Genomic DNA, 14813 nt, shown 5'->3' on the forward strand with positions numbered 1-14813 from the left:
TTGGCATGCATTCTCTCCCTGCAGTTTTCATTTCTGGATTGCATGTCTCCATCTTAAATTTAAACAAGTATTGCTTTCCGTGTTTAATTACAATTTAATGTTAATACTACTTGCATTCCAATTAGCTTTTAGTTTTCACATCACGACAGTGCATCCAAGTTATTATGTCATTATAATCTCATGTTATAATGGTTTCATAATGCAAGTCCCTGCAGAGTTGAATTAGTAGCTTCCTCTGGTAATCGCCCATCACTGTAATATCATAATCGCATAGCACAGCCCCCTCATGCTTCCACTGCAATCATTTTGACATTGTAAGAGCATTTTAATAGTATTAGCATAGATTCTCCAGAGAAATCATCCCATTGTCAACTGCCTTTCCATAGAAGATTAATTGTGATGGAGCCATGTTGCCATGATATGAAAGCTTTAAAAAAAAAAGTCGTACTCAGCAATAAAGCATTTCACTTCTCAAAAGGTCAGTGCATTTTGCAGGCATGTTCGCCACACAAGCCTGCATTGAATAGATGTCCTTTCACAAGATGTACAGTTTTTGTTTTGGTTGATGTTCCTTTTTGTTTGTTAGTTTAGGACTCACACTAGTAGAATAAATTAGGTCAGGCCCTCTCTGTGGTATTGAAACAAAAAGCAGACATGGCCCTTGTCTTCAAGAAGTTTACAGTTTAATCAGGTTTACAGCAAATGGTATGCAGCGTGTACGTAAAGGCAATTAAGACTCATAGGGTAAATGGAGTCCCGCGAAGGAATGGCACACAGATGTAAGAGCAGCCAAACAAGCTTGGCCCAAAGACAGGACGTTTGATAAATGACTACACAGTTAAAGATATTAAACATAAAGACTGAGCGGCACAAATAGTGTGTTATTAGGGTCCATTCACCGACCTGGGAAGGAGGAGACCACCAAAGACACTGGTAGTGGGCACCGCCCAGCCCCACCCCTGGGAGGAAGCAAGAAAACAGGTTATGGGCAGGAACCCCTCTGCAGGGATCTGCACTGTTTTCAGTGAAGAGTGGAGGCCCCCCCTCCTGGGGCCTGAAAAAGGGAAACCTTGGCTCGGAAAAGCACTGCCCAGCCCCCAGTACTCCCTGGTTTGGCGCTATGGCGTAAAACAACTGTTGTGTCCATGGCATATGGCACACACTGCAGACTGACAGGGAATTGTGTTCATTTGAGGAGCCTTTAATCCTCCAGTTCTCTCTGGAAACACCACAAGAGAACTGCAAAGGGCTTATCCTAACTCTCAAGGCACTAAAAGCAGGGCAGTTAACAACTGACAGTCTCTGGAATTATTAAAGACTTGCTTGCCTTCTTGGTTACAGCAAATCAGCGCCCTGAGGGGTGATGGCTGCTAACTTTCCCTTCCTGGGCTTGTGTGTGCCTAGGGATCTCAGAACTGCTCTGTGATTCAGTTCCCTTTAAATTGGAACACAATGAGAATAAAGATATGCTCTCTAAGCGCTCAAACGTACTTTACCAACAAGCTGTGGAGCAATATAAACTTATTACATAAACAAAATGAGCTGTCCTTCCTTTCGAAGTTATTTTTAATTTCACAGGTAAAGTCTACAGCACTTGCCACCCTCTTCTTCCTTGAATTCTTGTTTGAACAGCCCATGAAATTACACTCTCTTCCTGGCCTATTCTTCACAGTAACTCATTTCATATGGTTTTCATTACGAATTCATATTAAAACTTACTTTTATTACATTTGAATATTAGTTTATATTAGCATTTGCTCTGTTATTATACACACTCACAGATTAAAAATAGAAAATGTGGGATGTTTGACTCCAAGTGTACTCATCATAAGAACAGACATTTTATTTATTATGTAAAATACCAGAGGTCCGATACACGAAGATTCATGCAAGAATGAGCCTTCCTTTCCCTGGCTGCCGGCACCGCCTTCGCTCTGGCTGGAGCCGCCTTTCCACCTTCCCACGCTGCCCAGAGGCCCAGAACAGCTGGGATGGTGTGGAATGCCTGCTTCGTCACCATGGCTACGACGCAAGTATCCCCGGCCGCTCAGCGCCTACATATGCAAATTAACCTTCCAACTTTGTAGGGTTAATTTGCATACTCACTCCTGATTGGCTGGTGGGTGTCACAAAGGTACAGCAATTTGCATATTACCCTTTTATTAGTGTACATATCTTGACAGTGCTTAGAAAAATATCATAGTTTTCCTCTTTTATTCAAATATATTAAAGGCAACAGACATTATTCCTGATTATATTCAATAGGTTAATCTTTGATTTGCTATTAACAATAGTTAGTAGCTACAAAATACCTTGAGCGCCATCAAAAATTAATGCTAACTACCTATATTTCAAATGTAGAAGAATGCATACGATAAGAGAACACAATGCTTTCATGAACGTGTCACTATTTTCCCAAGAGAAGGGAAAGCTGGAACTTTAACTATATGTATATTAATAGAAAGTTGATTTGCCAAAAGTGTGTCTTTGGGCAAAACACTTATTCTATGGGCCTGTTTCCTCACTATTAAAACAAAGGATTGAATGAGGTAACCTCTAAAGCTCCTTCCAGATGCAAGTTCGATGATTCCACTGAAGAGTCATTAGGTGGCCTCTAAGTCACCCTTGCAGCAGCTTCTCCTTAGTTCACCTTGTTTACTAGTATATGTTAAATAGGTGGTGACATATGTGTTGTAGAAAATCAGGCAGAACATTTCTCCACAAAGATTGTGAAACCTATTGATATCTATCTCTACACTAATTCTTTTTCTGATTTCCCATCAGGGCAAACTCTAACAAACTATATTACAGTATTAACTCTAAACCTCTGATTATTAATAACAGATAAATGAAATTAAAAATAAGCAGAAGTTCTATATTTTTACTTATTTATTATCACTCTTTTAAAAAATATTTTTTATTTAATTTTAGAGAGAGAGGAAGGGAGAGGGAGGGAAAGAGAGAAAGATCAATCTGAGAGTCAAACATCAGTCGGCTGCCTCCTACACACCCACTACTGGGATTGAGCCTGAAACCCAGGCATGTGCCCTGACCAGTAATTGAATTGGCAACCTTTTAGAGCAATGGGACAATGCCCAACCTACTTAGCCACACAGGCCAGAGCTATTATCACTCTTATACTATGTATGAATACGAGTAAAATAGTATAAAATAAGGGTTGTTAGATTAGCTCTCAAATAAATGATGCTGACTGTGCAAGGAACTGAAAACTCTTGGCTATTTCTCAATTAACAGGTAAAACAATCCATTATCTATCCATGTGTATGTATATATATGTGTGCATATACACATATTAGTACATATAAAGTTTTAATAGCTCCTAATCATCAAAGTGCAGAAACTATTCTGAAAATTGTTTTGTGCCAACTTTATAACCAAGAATTATTTTGTTCTTTTGTAAAAGGTGAGATATAAAAAAGTCAATAATATGCTTGGTTTTTGTCAGTGTTTTCAGAAGGTGTGATCCATATCCTACTGGTGGTTCAAGCTGATTTAGGTGATATATGGACATTTAAAAATGTCTTAAACAAGTATTTATTTATTTTTACGTGTTTAGAAAAAAATACTAAATATTATAAGCCTGTGATTTTATGGATATTATTGCTTAGGATGAGGCTGAGATAAAACAGTGGGTAGGTTTGAAGGAAAATATTAAGTAATTAGTATTCAAGTTAGTACCTAGGCATAGTAAACACTCCTAAAGATGATATGAGATTGAATCAAATTTGACCAGTTTGACAGAAACATCAGTGATGAGAGAGAATCACTGATCATATGCCCCCCACACACCCCACACAGGGGATCGAGCCCGCAACCCAGGCATGTGCTCCGACTAGAAATCAAACCACAACTCTAGGCTCTTAGATCCACACGCAACCACTGAGCCACTTTCCTTTAATGTTAATGTTGTGTATAATCACATTATACACATATAATTACTGAACACATATTTTAGTCAAGGTATTACTAACACAAAAATAAAAATGAAGAAGTGAAAACAGGTTGACGAAAACTCTACAGTCTCCCCTGTACAATGCACTATGAAAGCCTTTTACAATTCTGATTTGGTCTATCAAAAAACAAAGGAATTTATAAATTAATCATTTTGACCTCTGTAGCAAGAATAAGTAGCAAAGGTCCATGAAGTATCCTGAATGCTAGAAATTATATATGTTCTTTTATGTATTTTAAATCTAACAATTAAATGAAATTCAATAAACAAGAACATAGAGAACTACAGTAAATCTTCATGGAGATCATTTTACTCTTGGATCTTTTAGCTTGAAATATTTTGATGTTTGCCGAAACCGGTTTGGCTCAGTGGATAGAGCATCGGCCTGCGGACTGAAGGGTCCCGGGTTCGATTCCGGTCAGGGGCATGTACCTTGGCTGCGGGCACATCCCCAGTGGGGGGTGTGCAGGAGGCAGCTGATCGATGTTTCTCTCTCATCGATGTTTCTAGCTTTCTATCCCTCTCCCTTCCTCTCTGTAAAAATATCAATAAAATATATTTAAAAAAAAAAAAAAGAAATATTTTGATGTTTGCACACTGATGGACAAAAAGTGAAAAGACAGTGCCTTCAAGGAATGAAGAAGATCAAAAAGGGGCACTGCAACTTAATTTTCAAGAAACTTCTCCCTCCCCAGACAAGTATGGCTGTAAAGTCAGTCTCAGTAATGTCGGTACTTAAAAGGGCAGACCATTGACTACTTATGCACGGAGCTGCTCCAAAACATCTAGTTACACAGGGAGAAAGAGGGCCACCTTCAAGATGTACTTTTCTGAATGATAAAGGGACAAGGTCAAAGCAACACTAGCAAAAGAGAATAGACATCAGGCCTTAGACTTATGCAGAAATGTGAGTGAAATTCACAACTGGAGCCCAGGGCAGTTCCTAAGCCTACATGTGAAGCTGGGAGAACTTGGATAGGTATCGACAGTGACAGAGCTTTGGAGTAATGTTAATGTTAATGTTGTGTATAATCACATTATACACATATAATTACTGAACACATATTTTAGTCAAGGTATTACTAACACAAAAATAAAAATGAAGAAGTGAAAACAGGTTGACGAAAACTGAGGTACATGCAGAGGTCTTTCCTTACCTAGTGTCCTCCGGTAAAAATCTTAAAATACTGGGGGATATTTGTGTAGAAAGCATTGGGCTGAAGGCATTAGCCAGGAATGGTGCTTGGAACAAGTGGCCTCTTCTTGAATTCCTGTGTTAAACAGAAAGTCTCTAAGGTTAAATGCTGAACATGGAGAAAATGCAGCCTAGGAAACTCAGTAGCTGGTAGAAAGGCACTGACTCATGATGTGACAGACATGCCATACACCAGGGAGCAGAAAAAACAATGTCAAATAATCTAGTTCAAAACTAGCCAAGATGCTCTTATAGCCTTTCCCAGATAAGGGCTTCCATAGTACTTTTCTATAGAGCAACTGATAGTAAAAAGCACATTCTACTTACACATGTCTTCTCTTACATATGAATGGAAGAGGCTGAATATTTCATTCATTTCTTCTTTTTTAAGTTTTATGTTATTAAACTTTTTAAGATGGATATTTTCAAAAGTTCACAAACATAGAGTATTGAACTCCTGTCTCCATCACCCAGCTTCAATAACAAATTCCACTTAAAAACTTCTTCAAGGGAAAAATAATGTTTTGCAGCTCATTCCAAACTATCCACCAATTATCCCAAATATTATAGGTCTGGTGCATGAATTCATGCATGGGTGGGGTCCAGTCAGCCTGCCCTGATGGGGGCCAATCGGGGCCTGGCCAGTGGGGGGGAGGAGATGTTGGAGGTTGGCCAGCTGGCCCTGCCCCCAATTGGGGTTGAGGGGGCTGATTGGGGGCAGGGCCAGCCAGGGGGAGGGGCCGCAGGCTGATCAGGGTGAGGGGGAGATCATGGTGGAGCCAGCCAGGAGGAAGGATCACGGGAAGTTGGCCAGCCAGTCCCACCCCTGGTCAGGCCAGTTGGCCAGCCACAGTGGGCATCATAGCGACTGGTTGTTCCAGTCGTTCTGGTTGTTCTGGCGTTCCGGTCGCTGGCTTTTTATATATATAGATTATTCACCTACTCCTGTATACCCACAATACTCTAAGGACTTCTGGCTATTAATTTACTATGAGAGACACTTTTTTACAATTAGTCTGAAGACACAGAGTGCTTTCCAGAATCAACTAGAGCAGTGGTCGGCAAACTCATTAGTCAACAGAGCCAAATATCAACAGTACAACGATTGAAATTTCTTTTGAGAGCCAAATTTTTTAAACTTAAACTTCTTCTAACGCCACTTCTTCAAAATAGACTTGCCCAGGCCGTGGTATTTTGTGGAAGAGCCACACTCAAGGGGCCAAAGAGCCGCATGTGGCTCGTGAGCCGTGGTTTGCCGACCACTGAACTAGAGCATGCATGGTGGATGTGGACAGGCAATGGTCAACTGAGGCCTTTGATGCTTTCATTCCCACTATTTCTTTAAATGTAAGAACTTTTTCAGTTTCTTAGGTTCATCATCTCTCTTCAGAGAGTCTTCATTTGTTGTTATTTTGACATTTTCAGTTGATAATATGGAGGCAATAATGCACAACACACTTAAGCAGTGTAAGCACCAGATGTCACCACCTACGGGGATCTAAGATAGGACCACAGTGTATTCTGTATCTCGTTCCCTTTCTGATGGCCAGTATGTGAACTAATCATAGCAAGTATTTTATTCAGAGAGGAAATTTTGGGTAAAAATATTTGCTACTTGTGATAACAAATATTTGGATAGTTGTTCAGATGGCAAAGTGTACTTGATTGTGGACATTTAATAAACTATACAGGGGTGGGCCAAGTAGATTTACAGTTGTAATACAAATAATATAATAATTAATAAATAATAATACAAGAATAAATTGTTTTGCATACTCACAACTATACACCTACTTTTGCCACCCCCTGAATAGAATTAATTTAATAAAGTTTCTTCAGTTTTTATCTAACCATATCAGTGTTTTAAGTCACAGATATAATGCTTTCCTCTTAATAATGTTAAGAAGTTCCAGAACTGATTAGACTGTTCAAAGATTTGTAGTCATTAGTTGCTTGCTCAGATTTGATAATTAAAGAAAATAATTCTTAAAAATGGTGCTTTCTGGAGACCATTATTATTAAGGGCTGACTTGTGAAAACCCCCTCCCCCACAAATTCATATGTTGAAGCCCAACCCCCACTACCTCAGAGAAAGACAAGTATCACATGATTTCACTCATATGTGGAATCTAATGAACAAAATAAACTGATGAATAAAATAAATCCAGAGACATAGAAGCATGGAACAGACTATCGAGTCTCAGAGGGAAGGCAGGGACGGGTGCGTGGGTGGGAAGAGATCAACCAAAGAACTTGCATGCATATATGCATAATCCATGGACACAAACAACAAGGTGGTGAAGGACTGGAGTGGGGAGTGGTGTGGACTTGGAGGGGTCAATGAGGGAAAAAGGGATACATATGTAATACTTTCAATAATAAGGTTGTGTTTTTTGTGTTGTTTTTTTTAAAAGAGGTTATTACATTTAAAAAGAGGTTGTTAGAGTAGGTCTTAATCCAATACGACTATTTTGTGTAGTTATAATAAGGGATTAGGAAACAGACTGACATAGAGAGAAGACCACCGTGTGAGGACACAGGGAGGAGGAGGCCATCTGCAAGCCAAAAGGAGGGGCTTTGTAAGAAACCAACTCTATCAACACCTTGATCTTGGACTACTAGCCTCCAGAATTATGAAACATTAATTTCTGTTGTTTAAGTCACCCAGTGTATGACATTTTGTTATGGCAGCCCTATCAAACTAGTACAGTCAGTAAGGGAAGTTGTCTAATTCAAGCTACAGAGTGGCCTTTAACTGCACCTGGAGGCTCTGGGTTCATAAAGTGAGTAGCAAATTTGTCAAAAGGGCTGGCCAGGCATATGCAATATAATGTAACCCTTTTTGACAGATTTTGATGATAATGAGGTGATAGATCATTGCATGGACTCAGAGTAAATAAATCATTATTGCTGTTATTTGTCAGGGCCTAATAGGAAAGCTTGCTGAAAAGTTAGGCACATTCCACACAGGACATATGTAGAAGCTGTGTAATGTGAGATACTTCTGATTTGGGGGGGGGGGTCCCACTTTATATTTCCTCCAAACTTTTAGAGACCAAGACTGATAACATTTAACTTTTCTATAAGGTATAAACATGATGACCTTGAGAGTTTATGAAAATATTTTAAATTTTCAGAAATCAATACATATATAATTTTGGAAATAATAAGCTGTTGGTATACAATAATAGTGAGGATTTTGTGGCTGCAGTGGACTTTCAATTACACAAAGTAGCATTAAATTAACAATGTTTACCAATGTTCTCTTTGAAATGCCTTTCAAACACTAAATAATTACCCAATTAAGCTACTGTAAGATAAGCTGTTATTACTCTGGATTTAGTGAAAAGGACTAACCATGACTATTTTTAACAGTTTCTGTGAAGAAAGACTCAGCATTTACTGATCACAACTGTGATAACACCCTACCTGTAGGTTATAGAAAAAAACAAAGGTTGTTTAGCTAAGTGAACTCAAGGGAAGACAGAAGATGATTAAGAACTGAAAACCATGACCAGTGAGTGAAAACAGAGATTTTAATATGCACTGCAGAGACCACAATTGGCAGGAGGCTATTTATGAACACTGCCTATATTCAGTGCTGCACACTGACAATGGAGGATCTTTGGCCATGCCCTGAACAACATAACTCATCACACTAGCGCTTGGGGCAGTCACGTCCAAGGAATTTATCATCATTGTATCACTTGTGTGAATAAGAGAAGGGGAGAACTTTGATTGTTAACCTCGAGGGAGAGTGGATTTATAGCCAACATTCCTAAGAAGCAGGATGGCACTGCTCACAGCTAAATGCTCCTGCTTCACTTCTGTTTAAGTCAAACTAAAAGAGGGGTGCATTTCCTCCAGGATGTTGAGAGCAAAACCTAGGTCTGATACTCTTAGATTCAAAATCAAATAGCCAGGAAGTCACATTTAAAATACTCTTTGAATCTGCTTTTTAAAAAAATTAGTCAATGGTAACTATTAATGATTTATTTCAAATGCCCTTTGGTGACAAAATAATTTCTGAAATGCACCAATTGATAACTACATCTGGGAAGAATTGTGTCTTAACAATGAGCCTGTGAATATTCCTCTATATTGGAAAACTTAGAGGGATGCTGAAAATTAAAAAACAAACAAAAACAAATATATGTATACGTTTTCAAAATAAAAATCAAAGCCTCAATTCCTATCCTATCCCTTCTGGGCATTGAACCTTTATATATTTTCACTTTCATACTAGCTGCCCTTACAGAATGTAATTATACATCTAAATGTCATTTTTGTGACCTTTAATTAAAATCATGAAGCTGACTTGAGCATCATGGAAAGAAGTGAACTTGCTGGTTCTCCAACAGTAAGAGGAGCATTAGTCACAAGAGCAAGCCTTGTATAGCACCTTCCCTCTTAGGTACCCAAGGTGTCTGGTAAACTGGAGACCAGTAATCTTTGCAGTCATGTGGCTCAGACTTTATCTTAGTATATTAGTCAGGATAAACTAGAGTGTGCTGCATTAACAAGCAAATCCCTAAATCTGAGGGACTAAACACAATAAAAGCTTATTTCTAGCTCACACTATGTATATTACACAGAGTGACAGGAGGATTCTGCTCACTGTCTTCATCCCATGAACCAAGCTGATAGCATAGCTACAATCCAAAAAATTGGTGGTCACTCTAGAAGAGGGAAAGAATGTGTGACAAATCTCACACTGGCTTTTTGTTGTTGTTGTTAATCCTCACCCGAGGATATTTTTCCATTGATTTTTAGAGAGAGTGGATAAACAGAGAAACATCGATGTGAGAGAGACACATCAATTGGTTACCTTCCGGCCGCGGATGAGCCTGCAACTGAGGTACGTGCCCTTGACTGGAATTGAACCTGGAACCCTTCAGTACACAGGCTGACGTTCTATCCACTGAGCCAAACTGGCCAAGGATCTCTCACTGGCTTTTACAGCTTCTACCTGCAGTAACACATGTCACCCCTCCTATAGCTTATTGATCAAAGCAAGTCACATGGCATTGTCTAATTGAGAGGGGACAGAGAAATGGTTAACACTCATGACTCCCATTATGAGCAGGCAGAGGTATTTATACTCAGGTTGATATCGTTCTCATAAAACAGGTAGTCAGAACCACAGAGCCAGTTTGTGCCAGGTGGCCAGGTAAGAACAGGTATTTTATTTTTCTTCTTCCTTTTTTATTCTAAGTGATGAGGGATATCTATGAATGAGAAGGCTTTCTATTTTTAATGAAATTCTTTAGAAAACCCTGGACCACTGAAAATACATTCTAAAGAGCAGCTAAAGAAAACAAAGGAAGGAGGCCTTATCTGGTATATGGAAAACATATTCAACAACCATCACGGGTCCCCTTATTAACAGTGAAGTTCATAGGACCCCTGAGCAGGACACAGCTTAATCAGGAATTCTCAGTATTGTTAGTATATGGTTACTGGTATATTTAAGATGTTTGAAGAGAAAGACTCCTCATATAGTAACACAAGGCATATGGAAGCAAAGATGGACATTTTCCAAGGTCAGTAGCTTCTCCCATGCTATAGTTCATTATTTTGTCTTCAAGCTTAATTTCCAATAGCAACCTCTGAAAGCCTTACATAGGGATTTTCTACCTTCTACTACTACCCCAGGGAGCTATGGCCAAACATCAGACCAAGGGGGCACTAAGTACATATAGACTTTTCAAGACTTTAAATGTTCTATCTGTATATGTGTTCTCGTGTTCTTTACTCCTATCTGGGTCAACATTTAACTATTCATACTTTATTTAAGTTATGTTAAGTTGCATTTTTTTTCAGAAAATATTTTTACTTCAGCCATATTCAAGGTATTCCCTGCCCTTCATGGGGAAGAGAAACTTGTCCAGTGAAACCTGTCTTTCAGTTAAGTCACTCCCAGAATACACACTGCCCTGGTTCCCCTCTCTCCCACTGGCCATCTTCCTTTGATGGCTCCTCTTCAGTGGATCTCTAGATGTTGGGCTCTTCAGGATTGGTCCAGGGCCCTCTTCCCTTCTCTATTTCTCTCTCTGGGTCCTCTTGTACATTTCCAACAGCTTCATATATCATGATGACTTCCAAATAATTATCTGCAGATCAGATCTCTGGGAGCTACAGTAGACTATACCTAACAGCTTCCCCTTGGATATCTCCTATACCTTCTGGTAGGCAGCCTCTGCAATGGCCCCAAACAACGCCTGCCCTTTCCAGAATTCACATCCTCCCACACCTCATCAGGGATGGTCTGTGTGACCAATAGTTACAGCAGACGTGATGGTGTGCCACGTGGAGATTAGGTTAAAACATGGTAGCTTCTACCTTGGGTTTTCTTTCTCTCTTGGATCATTCACTCTGGGGGAAGCGGACCTATGGAGAGGTCCATATAGCAAGGAACTAAAGTCTCTGGCCAATAGCCAGCTGGTCTGTCAATAACCATGTGAAAAAGCCAAAAGCAAATCTTACAGCTTGGCTGACAGCTTGACTATAACCTCATGAGAGACCCTGAGCCAGAACCACCCACAGAACCTGGGAGATAATACATGTTTGTTTTAATCTGCTAAATTGTAGGGTAATTGCTTTAATGCAGTAACAGATAGCTAATCTACACACCATGACTTAATATTTACCAAATAGAACTTTTAATCTCTCCTATACCAATTCCCACTTTATTCTTTCCTAGCCTTCCTCTTCTTAATTGATATCAATATCTATCATTTCTAAGCCAGCATATTGAGAGTCATCCTTGATTTCTCCATTTCTTTCACTACCACATCCAATTCATCAGCAAAATCTATGAATCCAAACCCAAACCCTTTATTAAATCCATTCATACAGCATAATATATTAAGAGCCCACATCAGATGCTGGAGAAACAACAGTACACAAAATAGGCAAACCATGCTCTCCTGTAGCTGACATTCTCATAGGAGGGGATAAATGACAATTTATAAACAAAATATGCATTATGTCATATGGAAATAAGTAGTATGGAGGAAAGCTAAGTGACTAGGAGGATGAGGAATGCCAGGATGTTTCAGGGTGTTAGAATGTTATTACAAATAGAGAAATAGAGCTGTCAGGAAGGTCCCACCAGTGAAGTGATACTTAAAAACTCCATATTCTGTGTCCACTGCCCCTACCCTAGCCTGAACCACTATCACCCTCCCTGTGGATTCATCGTAGCCACCTTCATGTCACTACCCTGTTGACCACACTTCAGTGGCTTCCCATTGCTATTAGATGAAAATCTAGGGTCTTTACCAGACACAAATAGCCCTGTACAACATGGTCCTACCCTGTATCTCCAACTTCATCTGGAACGAATCATGCTCTACCCATAAAGAACTTCTGGCAATTTCTAGACCGTGCCCCAATCTTTCATGCCTTCTTTACCCTTCCAGGGCCCAGTGCAGGAATAAACATCACTGGGTCCACCTCATTCTTCTAAATCAGGTCTTGGTGAGGCCTCTTTTTACCACCTTTAACAATGCGCCCCCCCCACCCCATTTTCGTTATCATACCCTCTGTTAACCATTTGCAGCTGTTTGTTAATTAACTTGTTTGTTGGTTCCTTCTTTGTTTCCTCTGCCTCCAACCAGAATTTGAAGTCCAAGGGGAACACTCACCTGGCCTGTGCTCCATTGGAGTCCCTGTGCAGTCCTGGCACACATTGCATATTTATTGAATGAATCAGCTGACCCTTCCTGACCATCCTGCAATTTCTACACCAAATGTGGCCAACAATAGCATTAATTGGTAAAAGCAGAATCTTATTTTCACTCATCTAGAGATTTTTTTTAGATCTAGGAGATACTAGAGATCAATTATGTTCCTAGGAAAGATAAGTAATTTGTACAAAGTCAGGAGCTGGAACCAGAATGAGGGTTAGGCTGTACACATGGGTCCAGAGTTCTTGAAACCAGCAACCTCTCTGACTGCTTATCTACTTGTGAAAAATAAAGTACAGGTGGCTAAGGGGGAAGAGCACAGGCTTTGGAGTTAGAAATACATAATTTTTTTTCTCTCTAAACTTTCCAGCAGTGTGGCCTCACTCCTCTGTGCCTTACCTTCCTTCAACAAGAGGTGGGGGCTGTGGAGAGGATTCAATTAGAGCACACAGAGCTCAGAGAACCCTGGTGCTTAGGTTTTACCAACTGTCAACAAATACAGGCTTGGGCATTTCTATTATGATTCTAAGATCAGGGAATAGCAACAAGATGCATTTTGCTATTTTACACCTATATTACACATATCTTAGCAAGTTTTATAACAGTAAAGCAACCTCTAGCCTCCCCAAATGAGGAAAAATTTTCATAAAGTAGCACCTTGTAAATTTTGTGTTTGAATTATCTTTTTAAAAATTAAGTTGCTACCTTGCTATCAACAGTCAGGAAGTTGTCTCATCTTTGCAGGATGCATAGAGATTTCTTTTTGAAGGGGCTGCTTATTTCTGTGGGTAGCTGAGTACACGCGTCCTGTCTATGTAAAATAAAATGTAACAGGATAAGTAGGTTTCATAAGTCTTAGGGCTCTTTTCTTACTGACATTCCTTCTGTAGACAATGAATCCCATTATCCTTTAGGCTAGGAGTAAACGCTTGTCAGTTTCCTCACTGGAGCGGTGATTTGAGGACTAACGGACTCCTGGTTCCACACAAGGCAGAAGTGTTTATCTGTAAATGTGCTCAGAGGTGTCACTGCACCGCTATATCCCAGCTTAGCAGCAGTAAATGCCACACTCGTATCCGTGGGGAAGGCTCACCTAGTGTTTGGAATACTTTATGATACTAGAACCATGAGATGGTAAAATACAAGGTGAGGCAGAGCCCACGGCTGTGATTAGGAAAGGAGGCCGAGCCAGGAAGAGGCGCCCCTCACCCAGCACAGCTGCCCCAAGAGGACCAGGAGCGTTTCGGTGACGAAACAACTGAGCGCTGGCAGTGCGGGCCCTCTGGCCTCCCTCCCCGCCGGACTCTCGGCCTCAGGTTCAGGCCAGGGCTTGCGGGGACCGTAACACTTCGGGGCACCCAGACGCCTCCAAGCCCAGGCCAGCCTCCAAGACCTCGCTCAGCCTATGACCCAAGGCTTTGCAGCTTCCACGAGCGTTGGGGCAAAGGCAGCAGCACCAGGCCAAGGCGCGGCCCGCTTTAAGACCTCCGGGGCTCCCTGCAAGGATGAAGGCGCAGAGCTGAGCCGCGATCCCGCCGCGGGGGCTCCCGGCATAGGACCCCACCCTTCCTACCAGGCCCACGGCTCCCGCGGCCGCTCAGGCTCCCAGGACCTTCCCGCTTCTCGAGGAGCGCAGCTTTCTCCACGGGGACCCTCAGCAAGGCCCCAGCTTCCCTCCTTCTTCACCCTGCCTGTAATCTTCTCCCCGCCCCCAGGTCCCAGGGTTGTGTCCCTGGCCCAGCCACGCCCCTACGGGCCCCAGGCCATGCCCCAAGGTCCCAACCACGCCCACCCTGGCCGTAGGCCTCGCCCAGGGAGCCGCTGCCCTCCCCCACCCCACCCTCCTGGAGGCCATGTCTGGGCTCCAGCTTGCTGGCAACCCCATCCTACCCCAGAAGGGGACAGCAGGCTGTAGCTGCAAGATTTTCTAAGTGGCTGTGCTGTGAACCCACTT

General features: G+C 41.2%; 1 protein-coding gene across 1 annotated transcript in view; it reads right to left on the bottom strand.

Moving 5' to 3' along the window:
- The window catches only part of PTER (phosphotriesterase related), a 69383-nt gene extending 54819 nt beyond the window's left edge, over positions 1 to 14564 (bottom strand). The window contains exon 1 of the mRNA XM_080687837.1: positions 14433 to 14564. The gene's annotated coding sequence lies outside the window, so the exon portion shown is untranslated. The remainder of the gene's footprint in view (positions 1 to 14432) is intronic.
- Positions 14565 to 14813: the final 249 nt, after the last annotated feature.

This window comes from Plecotus auritus, assembly GCF_963455305.1.
Source record: "Plecotus auritus genome assembly, chromosome: 1".
NCBI lineage: Eukaryota > Metazoa > Chordata > Mammalia > Chiroptera > Vespertilionidae > Plecotus > Plecotus auritus.